The sequence below is a fragment of the Convolutriloba macropyga genome, chromosome 13, assembly GCF_964194025.1.
Source record: "Convolutriloba macropyga chromosome 13, txConMacr16.3, whole genome shotgun sequence".
Classification (NCBI taxonomy): Eukaryota; Metazoa; Xenacoelomorpha; order Acoela; family Convolutidae; genus Convolutriloba; species Convolutriloba macropyga.
In genome coordinates, this window is record NC_134480.1 from 7,145,390 (window position 1) to 7,163,154 (window position 17,765).

Consider the following 17,765-nt stretch of genomic DNA (forward strand, 5'->3'; position numbering starts at 1 on the left):
CGTGTGGATTTTCACTTAATACTATTTTAAAACCAATAGTTATAGATAAACCGGACTAATTCTTTAATGGAATAGCCCATGCTTATTTTGTGAATATATCTATAACTAATAATATAAACTTATAATTATTATTGTATTTACTTAGAGATGACTTATCAATTAAATCAGCTGACCATGTTTCATCTTTAAATATTGGTATTACTCTTTCTCTCCTAAACTTTGTTATTTGAGGACTGAATACTTCTTTAGCTAATAGTTGTTGTTGTTGTTGTTGTTGTTTATACATCATTATTTATTTACCATAGTTAAAAACAAAACTATCTAGCTGCTCTTGGTGAATAATATTCATAGATAATATTTGCTTAGATATATCTAGCATTTCATCATATAATCCATCATGACCAGCTTTTGTTTCTAGTATTAATAATTCTAGTCTTTCTACTAAACCATTGATGAAGTCACAGCTACGCTGATTTACATGGCAACTTCGTTGATTATTTGGGTTAGGGTTGCTATTTAAACCCCTGCCAAATACATCATCTTTTACCCCTATTATACGTTTTATTGTTCTATATATAGCGCTTTTCTTATCCCCTTTTCCTAAATCATATCATATCCTTTAAAAACCTTTTAATTTTGTTTTCATCTTCCTCGATTTCACCATGTTTTATATTAGGGTTAGTAAGAAAGTTTATAAACTCATCTGAAAGTTCATATATATTATCCTTATCTATAAATGCATTTTCTTGGTAAATTAGTTTAACACCGTTCATTTCAAATTCACCAATATCTAAATTTACGAAGTTTAACTTTAATTGGGGATTAGATTGAACTGACATTAAATTAATAATTTGAGCCGTGTCTTTATCTACTAACATTCCTGGATTATCTCGAGCTTTCTCTACAGTTTGTCGTTGGACTTCACCAATGCTTCACCATTGGACTTCATTAATGCTTCATTAAACTGGGAGCCAGCTCGCTGGATCATCTTAGTTTGTTTCTCTAACTCTTGATTTTGCCAATCTATTGCTCTCAATGTTTGTTCACTTAATGATAGATTGTGTTCATTATGAGCTAGCCATGTTTCATTGTTTGCATTTAGTGTTTTAGTTAAAGGATCAAATAACTCTTCTATTTCACCATAATATTCCTGTTGTTTTAATTTATCTTTTAATCTATTTCTTCAGTTTGGTTTTTCTAGATTATTTAATTCTATGAGTGTTTCTAGTTTTGTCATTTTTTATAATTATAATAAATCATTATATAGTGTAATGGCGGCAAGGATTTATTTTCTATCATCATTGATGGTTAATTCTTTAATATTATCTATGAACGATTCTAATGATTCTTTATTTACATCTAACCGTAATTTTTTAAATAGCTCTATTGGAGTAGTATTAATCAGGGAACCTGCTTCGCAGATCTTTTTTATTAAATCTCTTTTGAATAGATATAGATTCTCGTCATGAGGATAACTTTTTATATTGTTTACATAAAACCTTTTATCATCAAATATATTTAAACTAATCTTACTTGTTTTTGTTGTTGTCATGTTATCACCAACTTTTTGTATTCTGCATTCATCCACTGTTCTCTGTGTATTATTAATTAATGCATCATAATAATCTATGTGCCTAGCATTATTATGCTTCTTTATTCCTTTTTTCAGTGTTTTAGGATAATTTTTGAAGCTATATGTTTTGGGGGACAATGCTATAAATTCCTCAATAATCCTACTCCCCAGCTTGTGCTTAAACTCGCCGGGGACTTTATTATTAGTTTTTATAGTCATTTCTAGATTACTTAAGTCCATATGCTCATCACTAACTTTACCATCACTATAACCTAATACGAAACTGTCCGTATCCAAATAGTGAATTGTTAGATCTTTGAGGGATGGTTGTAGATTATTATAGAATACATCAAACATATGTAATTTGCTAAGTTTGAGTATTGCTACTCCTACATATACATGTGAGCTATATTCTATTTTTTTCTTTATATATTCTATTTGGCTATAATCTCTATATCTAGTTATATTCTTAAATGTTGGTCTAATTACACTTTTCATTATCTTTTCTTCATCATGCAGAAACTTGCTTTGAAAGAAGGGTAGAGTTTTCATGCACATTCTTCCATATAATGAGTTATTCGATAATTTCCTTACATCCTTTTCTGCTTCAGTTTTAGCTGTTGCTCTTTTATTTGTATTGTTTTGTATATAATCTCTACATATATAATCTTGTTTAAATTTAATTACTCTATGTAATTTTGTTACATTTACTCCCATCTTAACATAGAACTTTAACATCCTTTAGTGAACCATTTATTCTGTTTTGTTGTTTTGGTCTAAGATTTATTTCTCTGATCTTGCCTTGCCCCCATCTCTTTCTCTGTAACCTAATCCATTATCATTTATCTTTCTCTTATTAGGCATTAGCGCTAACTGTTCTGTTCTCTCTTCATATTCATTAGTAAAATCAATATCACAAACTATATAGTAACCATGATCACTATCATCTGGAGTATTTAGAATTACATCTAAAGTAGTAGTAGTAGTAATTTGGAAGTCCTTATAAGGTAACTTTTGCATCTTTGCATAACCATATAGATTGTTTGCGTCTATGTACCATATGGTCTTACCATCACTGTTACCTATATATCTATCACCTATTATTCCACATTTACCACCTCTCTTTGCTCCAACAAAATCATCTAGCATTTGTTTATCTTGCAATGTATCTAATGTAACACCGCTTGACATTAACCAACCATCAAAACTATAACCCGGTAGACTAACGTAATTTAGTGGGTTGAGCTTGAATTCTTTTATACTTAGTTTAACATATTCATGCAGTAGTCTAATATTTCCACATCATTCTGTAAATACTCTATTGTTAGATCTTTACCAGTTTTATGGTTGTTTTCAATATTAAAGTTATCTACTTCTTCTTGTGTTGGTAATTTATTATGTACAGAGGATTTAAAGTCTTCTATTTTTAGATTACCAATAGCTTCTTGGTAATCATTCAAACCAAAGTATTCATATGGATATAATGTTTTAGTTTTACATCCGTATATCTTTTCCATTTGATCTAGAGGCATAGCTAAGAAGTTATAACTATCTAAGAATTTAAGACAACCAATGCTAAACATCTTAGACTTACCAGCAGCTAGTGGTATGTTATCTACTTTTCTTTTATCATTATTCTGTTTGAAGAGTTCACTGTATACTAGGCTTAGGTCATAGCCAGAGCCATTATGGAATAATACTGGAATGAAGTTTTGTTCTTTGTATCTTAGATTACATATTTTACATGCCGATCCACTATATTTACCAGTTTGATGACAGTGATCTCTTACTTTATTATTACATGTTTTGCTGCAGATATGACAGATGTTATTGGTTTCATGATATAACTTATCTTCTTCTGTGAATATTATCTTTTCATTATGTTTGAAGTTATTCTCAGTTTCTATTTCTAATAGATCTCTAGCAAAACTTTTGATGCAGCCTAGACCGAAGTAGTGCTTGAAGTTACCTTGCCAAGTGTAACCCACAGCTATTGGGATATGGTCAGCTATTACATATTTACATTAGTTGTGACTTCAACAATGCAACATTCTATATCGGCAGTTATAATATTTTTTATATTCTGACGTTTGTGTTCATTTATAAAAGTAATATGTTTTTTCTTAGGACAAACAATCTCTGGTTTGAATGAGTTGTTGCATTCGTGTTTATCATATTTAATTTGTGAGTTAAACCAATAGGTACACCTATCGCAATAATAATATTTATGTTATTTTTATTTGGTCGTTCTAACAGGGTTTCTATATTTTTTATTAGGGCACAGTGTTCTATTTGACCATTACTCCAAACTAGAATTCTTACATCTTTTCTATCTTTATTAAAATCATCCACTTGTTTAAACAATTCTATTTTACCATTACCACAAGGTGTGTATACCCAAATATTAATATTATACAATTTCTGTACTCTTATTATATAAGCAAAATCATCTTCCTGTTTTTGTCTTGGTTCAATTAGTTTATCTTCATATTTACTTTCTCGAGTTGCATGGTGTGGGGCGGGATGTAGCCAAGCAGTTATAGTTAGTTGTAAGCACATGTATTTATAACTACGTATATTTAATATCGATTTAGAGTTTTTGAGATCAGGAGGATGCTTTAGTTGGTTCAATGTTTAACTGAATACTTCTTATTCCAAAAAACTCGAAATCATAACTATAACCTTCATTTATTTCCTTTTCGAAATCTAGCCACCGATTGAAGTCACCATATTCATATATTGCATTATTATTAATATAATCAGTATTGAAGAAAATTTTAGTAGTTTTAACTTCTTCTTTGGTTCTCTTTTTATTTAAAACTCTTTTCTTATATTTAAAACTCTTAACTTTTCTGAACTGGTAACAGTTTTAAATTTCTTCTAAAGAGTAATTAGTTGCTTCGTCTATGTCTTCAATGTAATTCCCACCTTTACCAGTAATATAAAATTCTCTCATGTTCTGGCTGGAGTTTATATGAAAGTCTTCTGTGTTTTCTAGATACTTACGATTATGACTATATGAGTGAGTAGTTAGAGCTATTTTATTCCTAAATTCTTCATGACATTCTTCACATTCATTCTTAATTTTAGAGTAGATATCCTCTTCAGTTTTAGTTTTAGGTTTGGTGGTTGGTTTAGTTTTAATAATATAATCATCTTCATCCGAATTATACACCCTCTCCGAGATTTCTTCTTCTTCAGACTCAAAAAATTTCTCCAATAGTTCCTTATGTTTGAGATCGTGTGATTGATGCCTGTATAAACCCTTCTTTGATTCAAAGGATAGATTACAGACATCGCAGAAGTTTATGACACTAGTATTAGTTGATTGAGACATGATGTATATATTTAGGGAAATAATCACAAAATAATTTTTCGAAAGATGAAAATTAAATTGAATAAATGTATAAATAAACCTTGGAAAGAATGTTGTAATAAAGGTAAAGAATTAGAATATTCTTGTTATGTATGTAAAAATATGGTTAAAGTGAAAGATTATATAGAACATTTGGGATATCATTATTCTGATCCTGATCAATATCTAACATGTAGTATGTGTAATGTTTATAAACATATATCTTTATATAGATTTAGAAATAGGAATTGTAGACTATGTATTTATCTTCATAGATATAGATATGGTCATACTAGAAATCAATTCAGAGAGCATGTTTATAAGTATAATATTCAAGAAGACATAGAAAAACACTCATTACTGTGTTTCCACCGATCTCAGTGTTTTTGACTGTGCTCTTTTTATTCAAGTTTTCCACAAAGTGGCTTCATCAATCCATAAATTGGCTTCACAGATTTTTGCAAGTTTGGTTTTACGTGCTTGTTACACGATCTCACTAGTTATACTGAAAAACACTAATCACTGTGTTTCCACCGATCTCAGTGTTTTTTGACTGTATACCCATCACAGTATGTCCCATATACAGTCTCACTGTAGGGATCTGTGAAGCAGTTTCACTGATCAACCTTACTGTGAATTTGTTTTTATCTCAGTTAGTTTCATAGTAATTCACATCAAAGTCGGGGGACGTTCACTGGAGTTAGTGAGGAAGGAACCCCAAACCTTCCGTTTGCTAAAGCAACTTAACTAGACTCGATGATTTAACCACTACGCCAAATGAGGCAGAAAGTTTTAGTTTTAGATTGATTAAATATTGATTAGGGGATATTTTAAAATTTTATTATTTTAATATTTCTTTCAATTTTTGTTCAAGTTTTCTTTTTTTGTTCAAATTTTTTCACAAACTTGTTTACGTGCTTGTTACACGGTCTCACTAGTTTTATACTAGTATCTGGGGACGTCCACTGAAGACAGTGGGGATAGAACCCAAACTATCCGTCTGATAACAGTTAATTACCAGCTTAACTCTGTACTAGCGGTTTGCACTAAGAGAGACAAGAAATGATAGATTTAACATATAAAAGAAGTGAATATAGAGAGAATGTATAGTAGTAGATAAAACAAGGGAATCAACAAACAGTTAAATTTGGCCCGATTCGACATGCGCGATTAGCGTTAGGAGAAAGGGACAAATTTTACTGGTGGTTGATTCCCTTGTTTTATCTACTACTAACGTGTTGAAAAAGATAACCATTTGCATAGCACTTTTAAGGAATTAGCAGAAAATTGAAATTTTAGAGCAATGCAAGAACAATGTGATGCAAAATTTCTTGGTCTTAAATATGTGAGATAACGACATACACAGTGAGCTACAAGGTGACGCAGTAACCCGGACATAGTTTTAATTGTTGTCAGGAAAATGGATATGTGTCCACTATTCCAACAGCAAATAACTTCGAAGCAATATTTGCAGTGTTAACGCATCTCACCACAATTACACATTTTGCGACGCTAATCAACAAAACAAACAATACCGAGAATATAGACAAATCGCCGTTCAACTAATCAAAGCCGTAATTGTGGACAAATTTTGGCTGCAACTCATCGCCAAAACTGCTCAGCTGTGAAGAAGAATTGTTTCTATTTTTCCAGGTGTTTCGCGGAAATTTAAAAGAAAAACTCTTCGACAACTGGAAAAAAAGAAAGCAATATTGAAATACATACACAATTTAAATCAACGTAAGTAATTTTCGGAGCTCGATGAAAACTCCCATTCAAATTACCATTCCCCGAATGACAAGTATGTTGCGATGCTATCCAGTAAAGAATCAACACCAGAACTAGTATCTCGTCATAGGAAATACCAATTCCTAATAGTTTCGGGCACTACTTGAAGGTTTGTTCAATCTTAAGTCTCTCCTTGGCTAGAGTATTCTTGTTCACGTGCTCAGATGGTTTTAGAAATAGTTAAATGAAAAAAAAATTAATCAAAAAATCGAAACGCTTGTTAATTCAAAAACCCAAAAAAAAATAATTATTGAAAAACCGATAGAAAAGGACTGGTAGTAGTAGCCGAAGTGGTCTGAAGCCAAAAATTGGACCAGACATAATTGATACTGTGGGAATTCAAATTACGCAACAACCATTTAGCAAAACGTTAATTGCGTCGCAAAAAAATTCCCGATTACGATCAAAAGATCAAAATAGCACAATTTGCCGATCTAAGATATCAATTCGGAAAATTGAGAAAGCACACAGAAAAGTCAAAATTCAACCAAAATTTTATACAACTGAACACCAAAAAAGACAGTTCACTTTAAACAGAAGTTAAAGTTGAACTCAAAAAAATAATTGCGGAGAGACACAAATTTTCGAGATTTTCTGACCAAACGTTTCTTCACCCGATTTTGATAACAGTATACAAGGACCAAATATTCAAAATTACAAGATGCCCAATATCAGTTCACTCAATCAAACGATATCTCAACAATTGCGTTCAAAAGCAAAGCAATTAGCATATTTTTGATCTATTTTTTTGCAGTGCACTTAAACTCAATTAAATATATACCATAATACGGCCAGACACTTCAGATTCACAATCGTGAGTGGTGACACGACTGGCACTCATTCTTTTCGAACACGTTTTAATGGACTGATTGATATGTCGGCCGAGTTTCAAAATGCAATGGTTTTTAGTTTAAATGGATTGAAAAACACATGCTGGTTCTTTGATGATACACTGCCTGTCAGGAAAGCAAGCTACGAAGAACATACTAGTCTGGATTAAATTTGCTTCCAAAGGATACTTGATCGCGTTCACAGAAACAAATAACAAGTTCACTCAAGATTGGCGGGGTAGGGGCCCTGCCAGATAGAATTCCATTAACTAGGGATCCAGGTGCAAATCATTTACGATCTCGAAACCCCTTCGGTCACTTTTGATTTCAAAAAATCGTGTTTTTTTACACTTTTTGTGACTCTTGGCTGTTTCTCGGAAATGGTAGAATTTCACGTATGAGATCCATAGTAGAAGTTGTCTGCTGTCAAAAAAGAGTGGGGGTCATAGGAGTGTAGCTTTGGCTTAAAAGCATTCTGAACGTCATTTTTGATCATTGTTTTTTGGCAATGAGGGCAGAAGTGCCCTGTTTTTGAAGAGTTTATTGCTAACCTAATGAAGCTATTAATGTTCTGTAAAGTCCATTCGGCAATTCAAGTAGTTAGATCTATACGTTAGTGATAAAAAATGCAAAAATGTAAAAGTTTTTGAAAAATGTTAAAGAAATATCTGAATTGGTGACCCAAGTTTTCGAAAATTTGAACAAAAAACCTATGGTGCCGAAAAAACTTGAATCTTTCGAAAAAAAATGATGCCAAAAAACGCGCTTCTAGGGCCAAAATTACAACTGGCTGATATTTTTTGTCCAAAAATCAAAGTTAAAACTCTTGTTTTGAGGTTTTGAAAATTGTCCCCTGATCTCAGTCCACGTCGAACCTAAGGACATGAAGGTTCGGCAAAGTAAACAGCGATGAGACAACATGAAAAAGGTATATTGCCTCTTTGATGTAATTTTTTTTTCCAAAAACCATGTTAGCCATTAAATTTATGGACCAGTCAGCGCCCGACCCAGTTTGACCAGTTGCAAAGATGCGAAACTCTAGATGAATCTGTCTATGTGAAGAAAATGTGAAAATAAATCGGTGAAAACGTCAGTTTGAGAAAGACAGGAAAAGAATGACCCGGCCAAAATTGTACACAGTCTGAAAACATAGGAGCATAGCCAGAGCAATTATTTCGTGAAGGATAGCAAACCGTTGTACTTGCCTCACTATTTCTGCAAAATGTGAAAAAAACATAGTTTCAATGAACCTGAATTATTTAGTGTTATTTTGTCCATTCAGCATTTCAAATTATATCCATACGGAAGGGTAATCAAAGAATACAGCGCTCTTCTTCCAATCATGCGGGAACACAGATCAAACAAATTGGAAAGAAACTTTTGAACAAACTAAATTACTCTGTCTTTGCTTCCTCAGAACCTACCAGCATGGAAAAAAGTTCACGCCCTCTAAATCAACACTACAAAAAGAGCAGTTTCGCGATGCCACTCAATATAAAACACTGTAAAGAACGCAACCGAGTTTATAGAAAAAGCAAAAAATAAAAACATAGTAGCGGCACTCCAACAATACAATTGGAGAATTTCGTTCTGCACTTTTTGTCACTGACAATGAGTCGAATAAAATACTGGAGAAAAAAATTGCTTTGCAAAACTATTTAATAAAGTTTTCAAGATGACACGTTCTGACGAGGAAAAAGAGAGTGGGAGTCATAGAAGTGTAGGTTTGGCTTAGGAACACTCTAAACGTAATTCTTGATTATTTTTTTGGCGTTTGGGGGTTAGAATTTCCCTGTTCTTGAAGAGTTTACTGCTAACCTAATTGAGCCATTAATGTTCTGTAAAAATCCATCTGGCCATCCAAGTAGTTAGTAATGTAAGCGAGTGATAAAAAATGCCAAAAAATTAAACGCTTTTGAATAATTTTAAATAAAATAATTGAATTTAAGACCCAATTTTTCAAAAATTTGACAAAAAGACGTATAATGCCGAACAAAATTAAAACTTTCGAAAAAAGGTTTGGTGACAAACAAGTGCTTATAGGGCCAAAAATAATACTGGCTGATATTTTTGGCCAAAAATCAAAGTTAAAAAGATTTTTTTGAGGTTTTCAAAATTGTCCCCTGAAGTCAGTCCCCACGTTGAACCTAAGGACATGATAGTGCGGCCCCTTAACATTTCCATTCGAACCAGAACGGCTTGGTAAATAAACAGTGATGAGATAACATAAAAAAGTTATATTGCCTATTTGATTTATTTTTTTCCAAAAATCATGTCAGCCATTTATTTTATGAACCAGTCAGCGCCTGACCCTGTTTGACCAGTTGCCAAAATGCGAAATTCCTGATCGCTCTAGATGAAGAAAGTCTGAAAATTTCATATTGAAAATAAAAAATAAAAACAGAATGACCGGGCCACAAATTTACACAGTCTGAAAAAGTAGGAGCATCGCCAGAGCAATTAACTCCTAAGAGTTGGCAAACCGTTGTACTTGCCGCACTTTTTCTTCACAATGTGAGAAAACATAGTTTTAAAGAACTTGAACTACTTGGTGTTTTTTGGTCTAGTCAGTATTTCAAACTTTATCAATACGGAAGAGTATTCGAAGTATCAAAGAATACAGCGCCCTTCTTTCAATCATGCCGGAAAATAGATCAAACCAATTGCAATGAAATTTTTGTATAAACTGATTCACTCTGCTTTTGTGTCCTCAGATCTTGTCAGCATAGAAGATAATTCACGCTCTGTAAATCAGCTTTACAAAAGGATCAGATTCGCGATTCAACTCAATATATAACACTGTAAAGGATGCAACCGAGTTCACAGTAAAAGCAAACATTCCAAACATAGTAGCGACACTCCTAACAATGCAATTGGAGAATTACCTTCTGCACATTTTGTCTCTGTCAATGAGTCAAATTTAAATAGTGGAGAACTAAATTGATTTGAAAAATCATTTTATTAATTTTGGGTGCAGAAGTGCCATGTTCTTAAAGAATTTACTGCTAATCTAATTGAACTATTAATGTTCTGTAAAGTCCATTCAAATCGGTCATTCAAATAGTTAGTAATGTACGCGAGTGATAAAAAATGCGAAAAAAGTAAAAGTTTTTGAAAAATTTTAAATAAAAAATTGGAATTTGGGACCCTTTTTTTTCAAAATTTTGACAAAAAAAACGTACAATGACAAATAAAATTAGAACTTTCGAAAAAAAGTTGATGACAAAAACGTGCTTCTAGGGCCAAAATTACTACTGGCTGATATTTTTTGGCCAAAAATCAAAGTTGAAACGATTGTTTTGAAGTTTTAAGAATTGTCCCCTGGAGTCAGTTGCCACGTCGAACCCAAGGACATGATAGTGCGGCCCCTTTACATTTTCATCCGAGCCGGAACGGCTTGGTAAATAAACAGTGATGAGATAACAAAAAAAAGGTATATTGCCTCTTTGATGTAATTTTTTTTCAAAAATAATGACAGCCATTAAATTTATGTACCAGTCAGCGCCTGACCCAGTTTGACCAGTTGCCAAAATGCGAAACTCCTGATCGCTCTAGATGAAGAAAGTCTGAAATTAAATTTGGAAAATTTCAAATTGAAAAAAAAAACTAAAAACAGATTGACCGGGCCACAAATTTACACAGTCTGAAAAAATAGGAGCATCGCCAGAGCAATTATTTCGTGAAGGATTGCAAACCGTTGTACTTGCCTCACTATTTCTGCAAAATGTGAAAAAAAACATAGTTTCAATGAACTTGAACTATTTAGTGTTATTTTGTCCATTCAGCATTTCAAATTATATCCATACGGAAGGGTAATCAAAGAATACAGCGCTCTTCTTCCAATCATGCGGGAACACAGATCAAACAAATTGGAAAGAAACTTTTGAACAAACTAAATTACTCTGTCTTTGCTTCCTCAGAACCTACCAGATCAAACAGGTTCGCGATTAAACTCAATATATAACACTATAAAGGACGCAACCGAGTTTATGGTAAAAAGCGAACATTCCAAGCATAGTAGCGGCACTCATAACAATACAATTGGAGAATTGGTTTCTGCACATTTTGTCTCTGTCAATGAGTCAAATTCAAATAGTGGAGAACTAAATTGATTTGAAAAATTGTTTTATAAAATTTGGGTGCAAAAATGCCCTGTTCTTAAAGAATTTACTGCTTACCTAATTGAACTATTAATGTTCTGTAAAGTCCATTCAAATCGGCCATTCAAATAGTCAGTAATGTACGCGAGTGATAAAAAATGCGAAAAAAGTAAAAAATTTTGAAAAATTTTAAATAAAACATTGGAATTTGGGACCCTTTTTTTCAAAATTTCGACAAAAAACGTATAATGACAAACAAAATTAGAACTTTCGAAAAAAAAAGTTGATGACAAAAACGTGCTTCTAGGGCCAAAATTACTACTGGCTGAGATTTTTTGCCAAAAATAAATGTTAAAACGATTGTTTTAAGGTTTTAAAAATTGTCCACTGAACCTAGCGACATGATAGTGCTGCCACTTTACATTTTCATCCGCGGTGGGAAGGCTTGGTAAATATAAAGTGATGTGATAACATAATAAAAAGGTATATTGCCTCTCTGATGTAATTTTTTTCCAAAAATTATGTCAGCCATTAAATTTATGGACCAGTCAGCGCCTGACCCTGTTTGATCAGTTGCCAAAATGGGAAACTCCTGATCGCTCTAGATGAAGAAAGTCTGAAAAAAAATCTGGAAAATTTCAAATTGAAAAAAAAACTAAAAACAGATTGACCGGGCCACAAATTTACACAGTTTGAAAAAAATAGAAGCATGGCCAGAGCAAATAACTCCTATAGGATGGCAAACCGTTGTACTTGCCTCACTATGTGCACAATGTAAGAAAACATAGTTTCAATGAACTTGAACTATTTGTGTTTTCAGGTCTAGTCAGTATTTCAAGTTTTATATATTTGGAAGGGTATTCGAAGTATCAAAGAATACAGCGCCCTTCTTTCAATCATGCAGGAAAACAGATAAAACGAATAGCAATGAAGCTTTTTTATAAACTAATTTACTCTGCTTCTGTGTCCTCAGATCCTGCCAGCATAGAAGAAAATTCACGCTGTAAATCAGCACTACAAAAGGAGCAGGTTCGCGATTCAACTCATTGTATAACACTGTAAAGGACGCAACCGAGTTTATGGTAAAAAGCGAACATTCCAAGCATAGTAGCGGCACTCATAACAGTACAGTTGGAGAATTGCGTTTTGCACATTCTGTCTCTGTCAATGAGTCGAATTTAAATACTAGAGAAAAAATTTGATTTGCATAACGATTTTAAAAAATTTTCATGATGACAAGTTCTGACGAAGAAACCCTTGAACAAATTTTAAAAAGCTCCTTAAATTTTACAATTCTCGGAAGAACCCGCCCAACAGAATCCCAATGAAACCCTATAAAGACGCGCCACGAAAGCCTCTAACTCAAATAACACCCCCTGGACTGATGTGTACTTTTCATCCAGCTTCTCCGTTCTTGCAAAATTTACGAAAACCCTCCTCACATCAGTAACCTCAAAGCACGGATAAAGAGGAAAGATGTTGGAAAAATAACCTCACAAACAGTTTTTGAAAGGAATTGCGAGTCAAGTCGTGGTGATTCTGAGTTGACGGCATTATAGCAATCCCCGACTCAATCGAAGATGCGTACATAGGCGGCACCAAGGGCACACATCTCGGGGGTTAAAGTTGGGCTGATTTGGCAGTTCACGCCTGGTGGCCATACATGAGCCCAGATGTTTTCTCCAAAGAAGCCAAATGCATATTATGTGTGCACATAGGTGAAAATTAAAAACCAATTTTACATCAATCAAAAAACCACTTAAGATGTGTAGTTTACCTAATGAGGAAATACACTTCAATTTTGGCGGACCAATTTACAATGAAAAAATCAACAAATGTTTTCCCTGGCAATTAATGATAGAATTTCAACACTTCCGATTGCTGAAGTGATTGATAGCGCGAATTCTGTAAATATACACACGTTAATTCAAAACTACATACTTTGGCATGTGGTTCCGGGTGCCATTGGATTACGTTATGCAAGATGTCAAGGTTGATAGCAAAAAAACATTCTGTAAACAATACAAAATTGACGTAATTGCGGCGCTAATACACGATCATGGATCTATTGGTTTAATAGAGAGGCTATTTCAATGACAGTCTGAAGGCAATAGATACACATAATATGTTACAAAATATGTTACTTTAGCACGGCCTTGAGGATGCAATTACAGTGGATCAAGAGATATGTTAAATTTGACAGCAAATGAAATCATTCTGTAAACAAAAATATATTTAGCTAATTAGAGCGCCAATAAACGATCATAGAGCTATCGGTTTAATGGAGAGGCTAATTCAAACTCTTAAAAGACACTTAGTGTGTGTCAAAGAGCCACCTAAATCAAACTTAAATTTGAAAGTGTCAATGAATTCGGTTATAAAAACTTTTTATATGCAGTTAAAAAAAAACAATTATGTCATCGTTTAAAAATCCTCCTGGTCAAAAATATAGTACATCCCTAATTAATATAAATACTCTTCCAGAGACGAAAAAATTAACATCTGAACCTACCATACAAATTTCTTCAGACTTGGAAACGGCTGAATGGGATCAGTTAATGCAGGACTAAAATCGGACAGGGGAGAGAAGAGTGATTGCAAAATTGAGATCAAAAACAGCGGTAGCGTCACAGAAAGCAAACAAACGCACGAACAAAAGAGTGATGATCCACAGAGCGAATCAAATTCGGCGGATAAAATTGAAAACCAAATGTTTGGAATGCCCTTAACAAGGATGCATTCGTCATTAGCCCTCACACTGGCCGAGAAAAACCAAAACCAAAACTGTCTACAGTGATCTTAAACGAGCTCTGCTATGTTTTAGCCCCGGATCTTATGTGGTCAAAACATAACCCTATGCATTAGTGTTTGGAGAGCCGGCAGAGATAGATGTTACCATCTCAAGTTCAAGTCCAGCCAAAATTTGGATTGAAGGCAGACCTCGGTTCCAACAGAAACATACAAATCAAAGAAGATCTTACAGCATGCGAGAGAAGTCGGGAAAAAATCAATGGCGTAACAAAAAACAATAATGCGTAGGCACATAACAGAGCATTTTGAGTTGCACATCGTCTGTTCGTTCGAATATCACCATTGTGTTGCAAGTGAGACTGGCACCAAAACCGGATGAACATTCATAGACGGATCCGCAAATGACTAAGATGAGTATGGCGATGCATTCAAATTTCCATTGCTGAAAAAACTTACGAAGACACTATTGACATCAGTAACTTCAAGGAACGCGATGCTTAAAGAAATATAAGATTGTGTGATCACGGATTACGAAGAAAGGTATTGGCGAAAATCAACCCACGAACACGCAGCTCTTGGAGGGAATTGCAGGTCAAGTCGGGGTGCTTCTGAGTTGACGAAATTAGAGCAATTCCCGAGTCAATCGAAGTCGCGTACGTAAGCGCTACCAACGGCACACATCCCGGGAGTTAAGGACTGATTGTTTCTCCAAAGAAGCCAAATGCAACCCATGTAAACACAAATCGATTTTGGTTGACGGATTTACAAAGAAATGAACCAACAAATGTTTTTCCTTGCATTCAATGATAGATTTTCAAAACTCCCAACTGCTGAAGTGTTTGACAGCGCGAATGCTGTAAATATACTTAAATTTCTTCAACACCGTACGGGAATCCCGGTAGCAATAGAATAGATTATGCATTATGTCAATAAGACATAAAAATCAATCTGTACATTAATTGTACATTACAGGCAATAATTGTACATTAGGTCCTACAAAACTACATACTTCTGTGCAGCGTTGCGGGCGCCATTAGACTAGATCAACAGAGATGGTGAATTTGTCGGGAAATAAAATCATTCTGTAAACAAAATGATATAGAGCTGATTTTGGCGCCAATCAGGAGCTATCGGTTTAATGGAGGAGCCAAATTAAACTAATAAAAGAAGCTTAGCGTGTATCAAAGAGTCACCTGAATCAATCTCCAATTTGAAGGCGTCAATAAATTCGGTTATAATGATAACTTCGTATGTGCAGAATGGAGCTGCAAACAAAACAGGAAAAAATATCACAAACAGCCCCGCAATTGAGTAAAACACAAAAAAATGGACGCACCACCAACGGCGCCAATACCCACTCATCAAGTCATACCTCGAAAAAACAACCCAAACAGAGGGCCAAAAGCGAAAACGAAGTTATTAGAACATTTCAAACAAACCAACGACAACATGTCATTGTAAGCTTCCTCCCGAAAAGAAGACGTTGAATCAGTAAAAAGAAGGAAAGACTTAGCAGCAGGAGCCTTGTCGATAATATAACGGGTTTATTGGCGCACAACCAGACACCCGAAAAGCAACTCGATATCGGTTATTGCTCGACAACACAGCCATACCCGGTCTTATTCTCCGAATCTCCCAGTTATGAGAAAACTTCATTGATTTTTCCTGAACTCAAGATTGCGCCCAATTCTGACAGCCTTTAAACTCTCAAATTGAAAAAGCATGGTTGCTACTGAAAGATCATGTAATATTTTACTATTTTTACGACATATTTTTATATAAACAGAAATGTGAATTTATTTATTTTTGCTGGAGGTAAATTTGGTACAGTTGTCAGTACCAACATTCACATTTAACTTTGATATCCAAATTTAAATATATCAGTTTAATTTATTTATTTAATTTGACCCTCAATTGATGACCACTGTTACACTTCCCAATTTTGTATCTCTTAATTTTTATTACTCCTTTTTTATGATTCATTGTCTGCTCATGAGTCATTCAATTGTCTGCAAAATTTGTTCATTAAGCATGTGAAACAGTCTTAATTTTTGTTCATCTTCATATTTAAAACTAACTTTCAATATTTTCAATTCAGTTTAGAATTAAGTTGATCTTCTCAAAATCTGAGCCGCAAAAGACAAATCAAGCAAGGAGTGTATTTTGAAACAATCTGCTCCGCAAATCTGCCAAATGTTTTTCATACTGATTTTCGCAGAGCAAAAACGCATCAAAAGTTGCAACACAATAATTTTAACTCAGACATCAAAATTTTATGTGCCAACACGCAGTAATCAAATTTACGGTAATTGTACCGCAAAGACACTGGAAGTGTAGAATCCAATTTTACCTGATAATTTTTCCAGCACTGTGTAGACACCCATATTAACAAACAACTAATTAAAAAATTAGCCTATTTTTGAAATCGTCAAGTAAAACGTCACCAAATGAGTTTCCTTGTGCGTTTGAGGACGTTGAAAATTAGTTACAACTTTTTTGGGATCTATTCGGTTCCCCCCAGTGTTATTTATGCCCCCAGTTACAAATTTTTTGTTTTTATATTGCACGTTACTATGTAAAAATTAGCACGTGCACGGGGTGGGTGTAAAAAATATGAGCCCACTAAGCTGGGGGGGGGGGGGCAAAAACAGAATAGACTCCTTTTTGATTGATAAACTTCCCTGTTTCTTTCAAATTGAAGAAATGAAGAGGATCTATACTGTTTTGGCTCCCCATTTTATTGGGTATATAACTTTTACGCCCCCAAGCGTACGTGCTAATTTTTTTTATTGTGGGCTTAGAAAACACTGCGGCTGGGGGGGGGGGGATTCGTGGGCAAGATTTGTTGGTTTTATTTTGACATCGTTACCGACACATCATTTTCTGCATGTTCTGGATACCCTCCAGCTTCTGTCATTTTTTTCACTTTTGGAAGTTAATAAAGAGCATTTGTTTTCTGAGATTCGTGTAAAGAGTTTTGCTGGTTTTATGGTTTGTTGGGTTGGTTAGAAACAAAATAGATCTCAATAGATCAACAGCATTTCATAATAAAAGGGACCTACTCTGTTTTGCCCCCCCCCCCCCCCCCCAGCTTAGTGAGCATAAATTTTTTATGATCCCATGCGCACGTTCCATTCTCTTACATAGTAACGTAACAACTTATAATTTGTTACTGGGGGTCGTAAAAACACTGGGGGGGGGGGGACAGAATAGATCCGGTAAAACACTGTGATTTATTATATTACGCGAGTTGAGGCGTAAAAATATGGGGTCTTTCCCATTATAGCCCCCCCCCCCCCCATGAAAATATAGCCCCCCCCCCATTATGGTATATTTTACCATGATTGGGGGGGGGGGGCTATGGGTTA

General features: G+C 34.2%; 1 protein-coding gene across 6 annotated transcripts in view; it reads right to left on the minus strand.

Moving 5' to 3' along the window:
- Positions 1-17,765, minus strand: part of LOC142351457 (uncharacterized) — a 140,586-nt gene that overhangs the window by 121,994 nt on the left and 827 nt on the right. The gene's annotated exons all lie outside the window — the stretch shown is intronic.